This window comes from Acromyrmex echinatior, chromosome 4 (genome assembly GCF_024713525.1).
Source record: "Acromyrmex echinatior isolate Ae372 chromosome 4, ASM2471352v2, whole genome shotgun sequence".
In the NCBI taxonomy this organism is placed as follows: Eukaryota; Metazoa; Arthropoda; class Insecta; order Hymenoptera; family Formicidae; genus Acromyrmex; species Acromyrmex echinatior.
The window spans coordinates 5,153,943-5,168,856 of NC_141855.1; the positions used below are offsets into that span (position 1 = coordinate 5,153,943).

The 14,914-nt window shown below is 34.3% G+C and overlaps 1 protein-coding gene across 4 annotated transcripts in view; it reads right to left on the reverse strand.

Moving 5' to 3' along the window:
• The window catches only part of lov (BTB/POZ domain-containing jim lovell protein), a 31,141-nt gene extending 17,181 nt beyond the window's left edge, over positions 1 to 13,960 (reverse strand). Inside the window, exon 1 of one of the 4 annotated variants that reach the window (XM_087405116.1) lies at positions 9,785 to 13,960. The gene's annotated coding sequence lies outside the window, so the exon portion shown is untranslated. Of the gene's footprint in view, positions 1 to 4,171; positions 9,066 to 9,371 lie in introns of those variants that run through there. The other 3 variants (XM_011067965.2, XM_087405117.1, XM_087405118.1) reach the window with 3 other exon arrangements.
• Positions 13,961 to 14,914: the final 954 nt, after the last annotated feature.

The following is a 14,914-nucleotide window of genomic DNA, read 5'->3' on the forward strand; positions in this document are numbered from 1 at the left end:
CCATGTTCTTCATGTCTGATCGCTGACTGACAATGCATCCGTCTAATTCTTGGAGAGTTACTAGAAGACACTAATCCACGAGAGTAACCCATCTCTATCAATCATCCATTAAATTGCAGCGATTCGTAAACTTGTCGAGGAAGCACAGATACGAGTGAGATTTTTGTTTCTTTTCTTTAATCGTAATGCTTTTATATAAATATATAACTTCAAAGTAGGTCGATGAGGTGCTCATAATATAAACTGTACTTAACAAAATTGCAAATTCATTTTTAATTAGTTGGTGCAATAATTCCCTTCCTCCCTCCCTCCCTCTCTCTCTCTCTCTCTCTCTCTCGCCCCCTCTATGTCAATAAAATACACTATTTAACATACAGGTAAGTATGTTTTGCACGCAATTCTAACGGAACGAATGGCCCTTGAGTTTCTATACGTTTCTCTAGTTGTCTGTACGCGACACGAATTGAAACGAATGACGTAGCGTTCGTGCGTTTATTTTATAATTAAAACGTAATTAATGCAAAAGGCGTCACACGTGCGTAGGCGCACGACGTGACCTGGAACGAGCGTACACCTCTTGAACATCACGTCATTTACACATATGCGACAGCTTCGATTATAAACTGCATCCAGTGAAAAACCCACTTACGGATACACGCTTGATAAATCACTTCGGTCGCAATTACGCTTACGATAATACAATAGCGATAAAAATAATAAAATCATGCGGGGTGAAGAAAACGCAAGCGCACCGCATGTGAAATAGGAGACTTCTCCCGCTCAATTTGCGTTCGAAAGAGCTTCTACGTGAAACGAATATCTCGACAGTAGGTATCGCGCGACTTCAAAAATCTCGGAAAATAGAATCGTGGTAACAGAACAGAGTAAAGGAATTTCACCTACGCCCTGCGTTGTCAATCATCTACCGTCAGAATCACTGACACTATCGGCACTCTAAATGAGTGATTAATAAAAGTGTTCCCTCTATACCATCAGATAATTAATTGCCAAGCATCCTTGCGATCGTAAACAGTTCTTCTCGTAGAAGATTGAGGTAGACAACACAACAAGCTACGATTAATAAATCAGATAGGCACATAAACTACAAATAACAATAAGATGCGAATAAACAAATTCTAGGTCGCAGTTCGAGTCACTCTCATAATGTTTAAGAATCATTTTATTCTTGTTGTTTATTAAATGTTAAACAAGGACAAGTGATGTTCATGAGCGTTGTAAACATAAATCGGAGTGCTTATGTCACACAGTAGAATCAAGTAACTGAGCCTCTTCAACCTGCTGCTTTTAACTCACGACGGTGAACGTAAAATCGGCGAAAACGGCACTCAAAAACCCGTTATTTTTCTTTGACAAGAAATACCCTGTGCGCGAGAGGAGAAAAATACTTTTCTCTTTTCCGTTGTTCGTAATTCACACGGAGCGTGCTCTCCCAGGGAACCGCCGGGCCGGGATACGTCACTGTGCGCCGTCGAAAACTCTCCGCAAGTTTGTTGTCAAACTCGCACGTGTTCGGAAAAAGCGCGGATTTACGTCGACCAGTTACTCTTCCGCGTCCTCTTATGTTCGACCGGGTTTCATCTTCCTTTTTCATTTCCGCGTCCGCGTTTCGACGCGTCGTGCGTTATACGCGGACGAACTATTAGTCATAACAATGCATAACATCCGAAATTTCTCATCAGATTTCTCGATTTATACGGAAAAGAGGAATGTTGAATGCTCGCGATTTTCGCGAACAATGAAACTATTTTCTGCGTCCACATTCGAATCGAATCTCGATCGCACATGTGAAGAAATTCGGCTCGAAGCTCATCTCTAGGTTCGACTTGAGATTTAGCTCGAGTGTAAGTATACAGTGTATATTATGGCTACATTCCATTTGGCATTCACAATGTGTGTGAGCACCATTTGTTCCTGTTTAACATTTGATAAACAACAAGAATGAAATAATTTTTAGAATGGTAGTGCATCGAATGGAATGTAGCCTAAGGGGATTATCTTTGTGAATTCACAAAAACTTTTCATAAAAGCTTTGTACGACAAAAGCGTTTTTTTTTTTGCGTCAATGACTTTGCGTTTTAGAAAAATTCGAGAATTTCTTTGTCCCTTTGTAACTTTTGTTGTACAATAGAAACGGATGAATGAAACAGCATCCTAAGGATTCACGATGGCCAACCTGTATATACAAAAATTTAAAATTTTTATAACGGAAATACACGATCCAGACGAGATCAGATTCCTTGTCATAATTTTGATATCTCAGAAATATATGTGAGAAAATTATTGCAACTCATATTGCTATCATTTCTAAGCGAATTATTCAACTATAAATTTGGCGAAAAACAATCTGGAAAAAAGTAAAAAATCTACATTGAGGAAATTATTGTTACTAAAGATTAAAAGAATTTATGATATTTGTTTATACAGCTTCTTCAAATATTTCACATTTTCCGTCCGTATTTATAAAATATTTTTTAGAATTCTTTAGTTCCAAATATGACGAATGTATTTTTTCGCAAACCGAAACGTTCAAATCTCCCTTTTTCCTTAAATTTTCACGGTCAAAACGTATCATTGTTGAATAATTGCCGAAAAATTATTTCTCGATGTTATCACAAATTGCAATTTCGTTAAATTTGACAAAAATATAATAGGTAAAAATATAATAATAATCATGTATAAATTTATATCAAGCGTTTCTCCCGAAAAGCAAAAATAAATCTTGTTAAATATAAGAAGCACAGCTCCATTCAATCACACGAACGTTCATTGAATAAAAAAGTAGCATAAATGACTATGCATAATATCTTTTTTTTAAATCTCGTTCTTTTTTGTCAGAGTTCACACGCGTTATGCTTGAAAATTTATGTAGACTACTTTACAATTTACTGATAGCATCATAAACGTCCATTTGAAATTGACTCATGGTTTGCAATCATAAATACCAGGTATGTAGCGAAGCTCGGATGCGATCATCATACAAATCCAAACAATAGATTCTGCTAGTAGAGGATTAAAGCATCGGTCTCGCATGACTGGTCCGATCTCCACTCGGAACTCTTATAGATCTCCACGATTAGATCTCGTGAGTTCAATCCCTTGGCGTGTAGGACACAAATCCGCTTCGTTAATACAACCCGTTCAATTCCAAATTAGAATTCTCCAAGCCAGTGAGAGGACATAGAACTTGAGAAAAGCCTTGTCCTTCCGAAATGCGAGCAACGTACTCGAGAAGTCTCGTTGAAATTATCGAGTTCACGCATTCGTCGATTTTATTCGTCGTGCAAAAAGAACGCCATTTCAAACTTTCAAAGCAGAGAAAGCATCACTTTAAAGTCGGAAAAACACGTGCGGAAAGACAATGGCACCATCAATGCAATTTACGTTTTAGATCTGGGCACTCGCGTCACAAACAATCCAGAGCACGCAGGAATATACAATGGATCTATCATCGCCACATCACCAAACAATACCTTCGAAGGTCATCTTCGAAGCCTCATGGCATTCTCGCAGAATTCCGGAGGTACGATAGGAGTTCCGAAGGATCCGTTGGATCACGCGCGCAATTCTATGGTCAACGACGACGCGGGAATTTGCGCGGGAAGAATGGAAAGACGTTTTCAGAACAATGAATACGCTCCTATTGTGATTACCTATGTGTGTGCTAAGGCAAGAGTTAAAGATGAAACGAAGAAAAAGGAAGAGTAATGAATACGTATAAAAAGTTATTAGAAAAACAGGAATTTTCCTCACTTACTCCGACACTCATTCCGTTAATTAAAGAGAAAGAATTGCATTAAGAAAAAAATCGCAGAAGAAACATACCGCGATTTAAAAGAGAGTATGTGTAACAAAGAGAGATACGTAGTTCCTGAATGAAGATAATTTCGATATATTATAGAAAGTTAAACGATGAAATTTTTGTACTGTAAAAAAAGATGAAATTCAAACTTGCAAGAGTTCAATCCACTAATATCACAATAGTTCCACGTATTCAACTTTCAAGCAAAGACACGCTGTTGCAACACTAAAGAAATTCTTCGACATCATTAAACACCACGAAAAGAACAGAGACAGAGAAAGAGAATATGCGAAAGGAGCACTGCGCCTTTAAATGAAATCAGCGATCAGCTGATTCTTCACTGTCACCCACCGTATAGCGAAGAGATCACAAAAGAAACAACCACCGGCATCGGCGCGGCGTCGACGTCGGCGTCGGTGATGCGTCTCACGTGACAAGTTTTCCCAAAAGTATTTTAACGCTACACATGCGCGATACGTTTTTGGGACACCGCACCAAAACAATTGATAAGCGCAAATTGCGAACACTTTCAGGATGTACGAGAGATCCCGCGTTAACTCCCGCCGCATGTACTACCGGGTAAACACCGCGCGAGTAAACACTGGGCTTTCAAGTTTCACAAAGTCGCTCCAGGACACCACAGGGGCGAAAATTCACTCCGCGACGCGCAGAGGGTAAAGGATTGCGGATAGTGCGGGGGGGTTACGCGTATCTCTCGCGGCCAAGAGGAATCACGCAGGAGACGTAGAGGAGGGAAGCGCGTGGGTGCGCGCCACAGCGCGCGCGAGGGGGTAGTCGAGAGAGAACTGACCGTATCGTGGCGGATTGCGTGTGCCACACACAGAGCGGCGTCGGCGACGGCCGGTGAGTGAATGCGCCGTGACGTTATAGGCGCCCCTCCTAAGATACTCGTCCCTCTCTTAAGCCTTCATACATACCCCTCCATCTCACAGCTTCTTCGTCCAAGTTAGTTGCGCGCACCTCTTTCTTCATCAAGCTCACTCCCTCACTCGTACCGTTTTAACTTGTCCTCTCTCTCGCTCTATTTCTCCCTCTTTCGTTCTCTCACTCATATGCGATCACTCTCCTTCCTTTCCCCACTCTTCCATCTCGGTTTCTCCACCGTCATCCCCTCCTACTGTACCTCGCGTACAGCCGTATTTGTTTGCTTCTCTCTCTCTCTCTCTCTCTCTCTCCTTCTCTCCACCCTCTACGTTTATACTGTCCCGCTTCAACCAATGTTGCGGACCACGACACCCTTTCCTTGTTTCCTATTTTCAGAAAACGTCAACTATCCAACAATGAATGTGCATTCTTTAAAAAACTAATTTTACCGGTTTTTCTTTGTGATTTGTTCATTAATATTGATCTAGGTGGACAGTTCTTGCTGTTCGACCTACCATAAACAGATTTTTTTTTAACATACGTGGAATGTGATATCTATGAATTATATACGGAAATCATTTCAATGTTGTAGATATCTTTTTGTAATTTTTTGTGATATTGCAAGAAAATTATACGTTTGTTTAGAAGTTTGAATACATGCCTTAATTCATATACTTCAAATATAAAAAATTATGATAAAAAACTGAAATAACTTTTCAATGTTTTTGATACTTTTGCATTCACTTTGGATAGATATATGCAAATATTTATAATTAAATAAATTCATTCGCGTAAATGTCTTTATAATTAAATAAATTTACTTACAATTAGATTTATTTATAATTTTTTGCTTAAAGTTATACGTTATCGGTTCTTGTATTTATTAACAAGAATTGCTTAAAATCTCATAACTTTTCGGAAAAAAAAAAAAGATTATTCTTTTCCGCGACTTTATTGAAAATGATTGATTCAAATGCGATACTTGATACTTAATGTACAATTGACGACATGAATAATAAAATAAAATAAACATATATTAACATGAATACATAAATATAGGTAGAGCATAGCTATTTCGTCCATTTCTTGATATTGTTTATGTTTCTGAGCAGCGTATACTGAACATTTAAAGGATATACTTGTGCTCTCAAGAAGCAATCATGATATAAAGTCGTTATAAGCACGTTAATGCAAAAAGATATTGTTTGTATTATAATATATATATTGAAATTTTATATTACTTTACGGTTGAAAATGACGGAATAGCTCTGCTTATCCTACATATTATGATCGCGATATATAACTTTTATTCAAATATTATTTAACAGAATGTAAAAAGAGTTAGCCGTCCGTGTATAAAAAATAATTTTGTTACTCAAAAAAGGAAAATCGTGCAAAAAATATATGTTATTCTATTATGTTGCCATCTCTCCGATTTTCGAAGAGCATCAGTCTGTTGAAGAAATCTTTAGTTCTTGGCTGACGGAAAAAATGTGAGATGATTAATTATTTCAAATTGATGTAGTATGAAGAATGTATAACAATTTTGCCGTCTCTGACTGAATCTGAACCTTTTTGTAGTTATGAATTTCCGGTGGGATAGTGAAGTCTTCGGCAAAAGGATCATTGATCTCCAATGAAATAATCAAAGGTGGCAGCCGTAATGTTAATAGATATTTAAAAAAAGACAATTATAATGACTCTCTTAACATTTGGAAAGCTGCAATTTCATATTTTTAGTTGAAGTATAATTCAAGATAAAAAACGAAAAATACAACGTACTTTTCGTTGGGCAATGAAAACGTGATGATAATGATATTTTTAAAATATAAATGTGCTAATTTAGAATTCGCATTGTAATATCTCCACTCATAGGATACGTAGAGAAAAAGAAATGAAGATACTTTTCTAATATAATTAAAACCGAAGTTATATCGATTAAATCTATTAAGTATTCTATTGGTCCAACTATTTCTGGAATATGATAATTAGGCAATGTCAAAAATTTGTAATTTTTGGCTCGAAATTGAAATGTACAGTACCTATTACCATCTTTACTCTTTATTTCATAACTGTTTTCTCATAGCGCTTTGTTTCAGGAATGAGATTAGTCTGAAATCGTTAAAAATTTTTTACCACTTAAAAAAATACACTTGCAACAATATCTTATGGGATGCGAATATGGTAAGTTTTTATTTTATAGCCTCGATAATACCATTAATTATATATTTCGTTTTGTTATATGTATATTTAATATAATTATATTTATAATAAAATACATAATTAATAATATTAGCTATAACTTCTCGCATCTGTATCCCCGTACTCTTAAAATTTTTTGGAGTTAAATCTCATTCTAAAAAGTTAAAATATTACCACTATTAAAAAAGAGCGAAAAACTTTTGAATTTCCACTCCAGGGGTGCATTCCAAACTCTGTCAATCATTTTATCTTTGCTGTTCACTGAATGTTGAATAAGAATAAAAGATTAGGAGTTGACAGAATCGAGTTTTTAAACATTAGCAATAATGAAATAATTTTTAAGCGTTGTGAACGTGAATCACACCGGTCTTTGACTGGTCTAGCAGGTGCTGCTGTCGTCACATTTGTTTGCATTTGGCGCATGCACAAGTGGCAGAATACTTATATCTGTTCTTTGTAATTGTAAATCTATTCTTCGCAGTATACACTCATTGTACATACTTAAAAAAAAAATGAAATAAATAGACATATATTTGAAATTTGGCGAAATTGAGATAGAAAATTTTAGTGCAGTCCAATGCAGCGACAAAGAACTGGCATGTCTCTTGATGAATTTAAGACTTGTTCTTTATTGTTGCCCTCGATTTTAAAACTTTCTATTTCGCTTTCGCCAAACTTCATATATTCTATTTCATTTTAATTACAACGAATGTATACTAATTCAAAAGAATTCAACGAATCTTCCACAAAGAAACAAAATTTTTGGTTCTGCCTGTCTCTCTCTGGTTTTAATTACATGCGTGCATGCATATCATTCGCATGTAAGCACGTTCTTATTGTTTGAAGATAATTCTGATTTTTTTTATCAATATTTAATGTACATTAGAATTAATTTTGAATACTCAATGCAGTTTTATCATTGGAGCTCAATTTTTTTAGTTAATTCAGATTAATTCAATAATAATATTGCCTACTTCTATGTTAGAAGTGACACAACTTAAAAAATTAAATTATTTCTTTTTCTTAGAAAAAGAGAAAAATTATTTTTCAATTTTATATTATAAAAAATTATTGACTAATCAAATAATATCGGCAAAAAAATATCTTAACACAATACTGAGATTTAGTTGTACATTTCAGCTGATTTTCAGCTTGGCTCCTGCGCTTCTTACTTTTATATCAACTCACGCGCAGCCTAAATGCCGATCGGCATGCACGACCCGGCTGCATGGGAGTTGCGATTGGTATAAAAGAAAGAAATACAGGAAGCAATCGGCCGAAATGTACAACTAAACCTTAGCATTGTTTTAACACATTGATCAAACATCATATGCAAACAATATCTCTTTGCAGTGATATACTTATAATTACACGATACAGTCATTTCTTGAGAATATAAGCACGATCTTTAAATAATCAATGTGCTGTTCAGAAATATAAACATTATCGCCAGAAATGGACGAAAAAAATCTCGTTCTATCATATATTCAATCTATGTATATTCAATTCCAACAGTATCTACATCGTATTATCGAACATCGAATTATCTACATACAATAAAATTTTATCTATTAGATATATCAATAATTTTTTGAAAGGATAAGCAGTATGCCGGAGATACAGGATGAATATTTTGTCGTTCTTTAATTTTGCTAATATTAAACAACTTAAAAAGATTTCTAAACAATTTAGAAAATATTCATATATAAGAAGATCCCTAGTTACAATATTCTTATTTAATTAGAATAACGGATCCAAAATCCCATAATGCAAAAAAAATACCTTAGAATCTTCTCATTTTGGAAAAAAAATTTCACTCTGGGCCGGGCTGTAGTCGTTGTAGTGCTGATGACTATTTTGTCTTTCCGATTTTCACGACAGCGGAATTTTTCATTTCACTAGCGGCTTTTTTCTGATTTGTACTATTACGATTTTGTATAAATACTTCGAACTCTTGAATTAATCGAAGATGGCGAAACTGCTAAAACGCTATGACAACGCAATGAGATAACTAACGAAAAGGTCGAGCATTCAATACTATAAGTATATTGGTGAACCAGACGACTCTTTAAGTTAGACAAAGCTAGACAAAGTTAGACAAAGCTAATAGCAACATGAGAACGTTAATACTAGTTTTGAAATAAGTTCCGTAAAATATTTGAATGTGACGACAGTAGCGTAACTACAAATTTTCATAAATTTTAAATTAAGTAATATATATATATATATATATATATATATATATTGTTTTACTTGCAAAATTAAAAGAAAGATTAAGATAATCATTTTTACAGTTTATCTTAATGAAATTAAAATATTAAAATATTTTTTTAATTTTGTTTGATTTCTTTGATTTTTCTTTTTTATTCATGTTATTTTTTAATTTTTTTAGGAATGATTTAACTTTCTTTTAAATATCACCGAACCTTTATTGCTTACTCACAATTAATGTTATGATAATAACCTTTCGTAATTTTAGACAAAGCGCCAGTTTGGAGAGTAATATCGGAGTCTCCAAAAATCCCCAGCAACCTCACGTTAAGGTATTCAAAATGGAGTTAAACTTTTTTTGGATATGTGGCCTCACTCTCACATAATTGTTCTAACGATTGTTACTTCCTGATGTTCCCGTGGGATTCTTTGCGACAGAACTATATTCGAAATAAATCAGGAGCAGATACACACATGTGACACAATTTAACACGAAAGGACACATACACGCAATTTACGCGTTTAAATTATTGTCAGGCGTTTGCAGAATGACATTTTGTACGAGACTATCACGTGAAAATGCATTTTCCCAACATTATCGTCGTCCTATCACGAGTTTCCTATCGGTCGTGCACCCTCTCGCACGTGTGTCAACAATTCACTTACGGAATTGTATCCTTTTACAGCTCACGATATGGAGAACGCACGCACTGCGAATTCCGTGCGCGTTATTCCGCAGGTGGCAGCCGCGACGCATGTATAATTGTGTGCGCACACATTGATACACGCACTGAAAAAGTATGCGAACGGGCAATCCGACTCTTTAAACGGTCGAGTTGTAACTGCCCCGCGTGGAGAACGAGATGAAGAGTCCCACCTCTTCGTTGCCACCTCCAGTCGGATGGGTACCAGCCCACGGACCCTCCTTCGCTCGCTGACTCGGTCTTTCTCTCCCTCTCTCTCCTTCTCTCTCTCGTTCTCTATCTATCTATTTTATTCTACGTTTTACTGTGTCTTCAGCGCAAATAAACCAGTCGAATGCACGTGCATATTTTTATACAATGCATTCGTCCGGTCCATATTTTTGTACAATGCATGTGTATATTTTTGTACAATGCATTCAACCCGTTCATATTCTTGTACAATGCCTTCTCCTTTTTCTTATATCTATTTCTATCTTTTATTTCTTTCTTTTTCTTTATTTTTTATCTTTCTCTCCTTTCTTTCTCTCTCTTTCCCTCTATCTCTTTCCCCCCTCATTCTCTCTCTCTCTCTCTCTCTCTCTCTCTCTCTCTCTCTCTCACATCTCTCTTGCTCAATTCCGTCAAACCTACTCTCTTCCTTTGTTCCAAGAAACTGATTTTCCTCTTGTTTTTACGTTACATATAACAATTAGCTATGCACTGTCAGGTTTCTCTTATGGAATTTTCCACGTAGCATGCACCCTCGTTCATGATTTAGACCTCACCTCGCTGATTTTTTTCTTACTTCATATGTGAAATCTTCAAGGGAGGCTCGACACACGTACAATTGAAGGAAAGGACACCCGTGGTACAATTTCAAGTGAATGACGCTCCGTAGAGTCTCAGAAGAAGATGTAGTTGGTACCGAGAGATCGTTTCGGATTTAGTTATGACTGACTATAATCAGTCCCTTGTTGAGTTGCTGTTCCAAGACGCACAGACAGATAATTATCACAAACGACTATGATAAATTTTCGGATTAACAATAAATTCGACTAATGCCTACTGCACCCTGGACGTAATGGGCGATGAACGACGAGTGACTTCCAATGAGAGTTCTGCTTTGCATCGCACGTCGTTCATCGCGTCCAACGTGCAGTAGGCATTATAGTATTGTAGATATTGGATGCGTTCCAATTTACGCATGAAACGCATGATGTATCATTTGTCTTTGTTGTTCACCAAATAATAAAGAAGAATAAAACGATACATCATGCATTTTAAGCGTAACTCGAAACGTACCCATTGTTTAGCAAACAAGAAGCTATAAAGGCAAATTTTAGAAACGTTTGGTTATGCATACATATGTGTTCTTTGTTCTTTGTCTCACGCGTCGAGACTTAGTAATTAACTCAATAGTTCGACCTATGAAAGCAAAAATATCGGATGATTCGGGATGATCACAACTCTAGTTTTATTGTAAGAACTGATTCGATAAAAAAAATAAAAATAGAAGGAAAAAAGATGTGTCTTTGCTGAATGTTAATTTATTAGTATCAAATAAAATTTGTTCACAGTAATAATCTATATCCTGCAAGTGGGATATATTTTTAATTAATTATTTTTGATCTTTTTGTATTTAATTTTTGCCGTACTTTAACGAATCGAAGGTAAAAAAATAATATTGTTCCGTTCGAACAACAATTTTTCCTTTTTCTTCATCTTATCTTTAACTTTCAAAACATATTTTTCAGAGGACATAGTATGGTTAGATTAGTCTCGATTCATTGTATCGAATAATCTAAAAATTGTTCATGTATATACATATACAATTCATAAAATAGTAATAAAAAGTAATAATTTTAAAGTTTAATTTTTTTTTAAATATGAGATATAAAAGGAACATAATGAGTAATCTAAAACTAATGAATACTCATTGGGTTTCAAATTGCTAGCCAGAATCAAGAATTAACAAAATGCTTGGTTCTCTTGATTAGTCGAATCGGCCAATATCCAAAAAAAACGATGACGAATAATTTTCGTGATGGCAACTAATTTTTCTGAATATATCATTGCAATCATTGTCATATAGTATCTACGAGGCATAGAATCGGAACTGTTTTTAGACACGTTTTAGATTCCCACTCGAGCACTTTATAGATATCATTTTATCTATATTTAACAATTTTATTAAACAATAAAGATAAAATATATGATACTTGAGTGACACTCGGATGGGAATCTGAACATAGTTTAATGAAAAAAGATAAAAATAAAGTAACAGAATATATATTAAAAATTTACCGATTAATTTGGTTCACGTTTACCGTTCGATATCTTATATTAAATAAAAAAGTTAATTTATTTGTTACGTCAATTCCTACTCTATAAATATTTTATTTTGGATAAAGCTTAAATTTTGGGAAAAACACTCATTCAACTGATGCTAAATTAGAATGCGTGGTAATACATTAGAATACTGAATTAAAATATCAATTAAAAAAAACCTTTAAAAAATCGGTAATAAAAATCAATTTTTCCGCTGGATTAAAAAACTATAGAATTTTACCAATTCTGGTTCGCTGTGACATCAACAAGAAAATTTCCATTACATTCATCTATTTGTTTGTTTAGTGTTATGTTAGGGTTTAGTTCAAGTTATTATATTAAATGTTACTATATTGAATTAGGTCATAAATATGAATATTACGTTATCATACCGTGTATATGTAATACGGTAAGATTGACCCCGGTGTTAACTGCTCAATGAAGTAGAAAAGGGTTTCAGATATGAGCAGATAATCGAGAAAGGATTGTTCCAATATATCCCTGGGGTCCCTCTTTTGCACGATAATCATATAAGTCCAAGAAGTCCATCGGTTCGGAAGAAAAATGTCTTTCAGTATGTTGAAAGATACCGTAGGGAAATGCTGATATTTTCGTTCGCGCATAGACTGTAAATTCTTATAGTATTTTCCGAGTTGTAATATTCGATATTATAAATCGTAACTTCTACAGATAAGAACAATGCTCAACGTATGAAATTTACATTCTGCAGAATTATATTATATTGCATATACGTTGTACGCGTAAAAGATGCGTCTTTATCGAAATTGACGAACAGTTCGTAAATAGCAAACTATTAATAAATAATTCGCGATCAGTTATTTCTTTTTTTCACTTGCTGTTTGCGTGCAGTTACAAGTTCGCTGTAGGAGCAGTAAGATCAAAAGGAAAGCGACAAACTCAAAATAAACATTCGATGTAGATTGCATATACATATTGAATTTTCGTAAGTATTCGAGAGCGAATTTTAAATTTTTTTTTTATGCACTGTTCACGAATAGATTAAATAATATCAGAGAAATATTTGTGAATTGTTTGCTAATCTCACGAACTGATAAATATACATCTTAAAGTGTTCAATGTAGGCGTATGTGTCCCGTGCTGAATAGGCGTATGATTCTATTCTATAGACAATATGATATGACAGTTGTAATTACTAAAAGAGCACGGCTGTATCTCACGTCATGTCTTAGCGCCGAGGCACTACCGTGTCTCCAGATACCATTGTAAAACATTTTTCAAATTATTGCGTTTAATTGTATTATAATATATTTTAAATCACATGTGAAAACACTGTTACACATTTTTTAAATAATAATAAATTATATTAATATTATATATAACAGTTTTATAAATATTATCCATGATATAAGTAAAACTCAACAACATGGGATCTACGCATGCAATCTACGTAATCTGAATAGAAAATTATCGAAAATCGGAAAAGATTAATTAAATGATATTGTGGATAGTCTTAAAAAGTTTGTGATAACAATTTAATTATTAATTATTAATTTATTATATATATAAATAAAAATTTGATTCCATCAGCATTTACAGTCTATCGCAATTAAAATAAAATATAAAGGAATCTTTATTATAATTGTCAAAAAATTATTCATAATTGATATAAGAAAGATTAGCTAGAAATGTAAGCCCTTTGAACTTCTTATCATAAATAATACAATTAGTATTATCGCTAGCTACTTCATCGATATAGCAAAGATATACTAAACTAAGAATATTGATTAACAAGTAATTGTCGGACGTTATACATTTTAAAGGACGATTATATCGATTGTGTTCTCATTGTTAGTGCTGAATAAAATTCTACAAATGTGCAAATCTCACGAATATCTGTATTTTACGTGTCTGCAAGTGATATACCCTTAAATATTCTTAAAATCGATTGTATATATATATATATATATATATATATATATATATATATTATCGCTGCTTTTTATTACGTACAATACATGACGTCATTGCATTTTGCACGGGAGAAAGTCGCTAGAACGATGTTTCTTCGTAACGATCTCAATGCACTATGTTTTCCAGCACGGACGTAATACCGGTAAGAACATTAAGAGTTGATGAAAATTAGCGAGAATTATAAATATACGCACACAGTAATATCTTCCGGAGTCCGCGCGTAAGCCGCTTATTGCACAAACAATTGCAAAGGCGGGATTCGTATTGTTAACAAATTCCCTTTTACCGGATAGTTCATAATGACGCGAAAGCGCTTTTTAACTGAGATGCAAAACGCAATAAGGAAACATTGCCGACTGTGTGATTCTTCGCTGACATCGAGTGTGTCACGTATGCTTAGAAGTAAAAAAATATTTTATTATGTTAGTATGAAAAACAAATGTAAAAGACATCCTAATTTTTAAGAATTAGGTTAATTTTAGGTTAAAGTTAAAATTATTTTTAAATCATAGATTAGGAGTGCGTTCGGGCAGACGTTATAAGTGCTATTTATGTTATTCTATTCTTAATTGTTTTGTGCCTAATGAATGATGAAGACAGAATTAACAAAATAAACAAATAGCGCTAATAGCATCCTATAGAAAACATTTAAGTGAGAAAATGTCTTCTTCTTTTTAACTGGCTGAATTTCCGATTCCTAGATTAGAATCGCAATACTAGGTTCATCGTATGATCACTAAAAGTAACCAGTTCAGTATATCATAAATAGTGTCAAACGTAGTTATATGAATGAAGCTTCGATTGTGTCCAAATCAGAACGGGAGCACGTGAC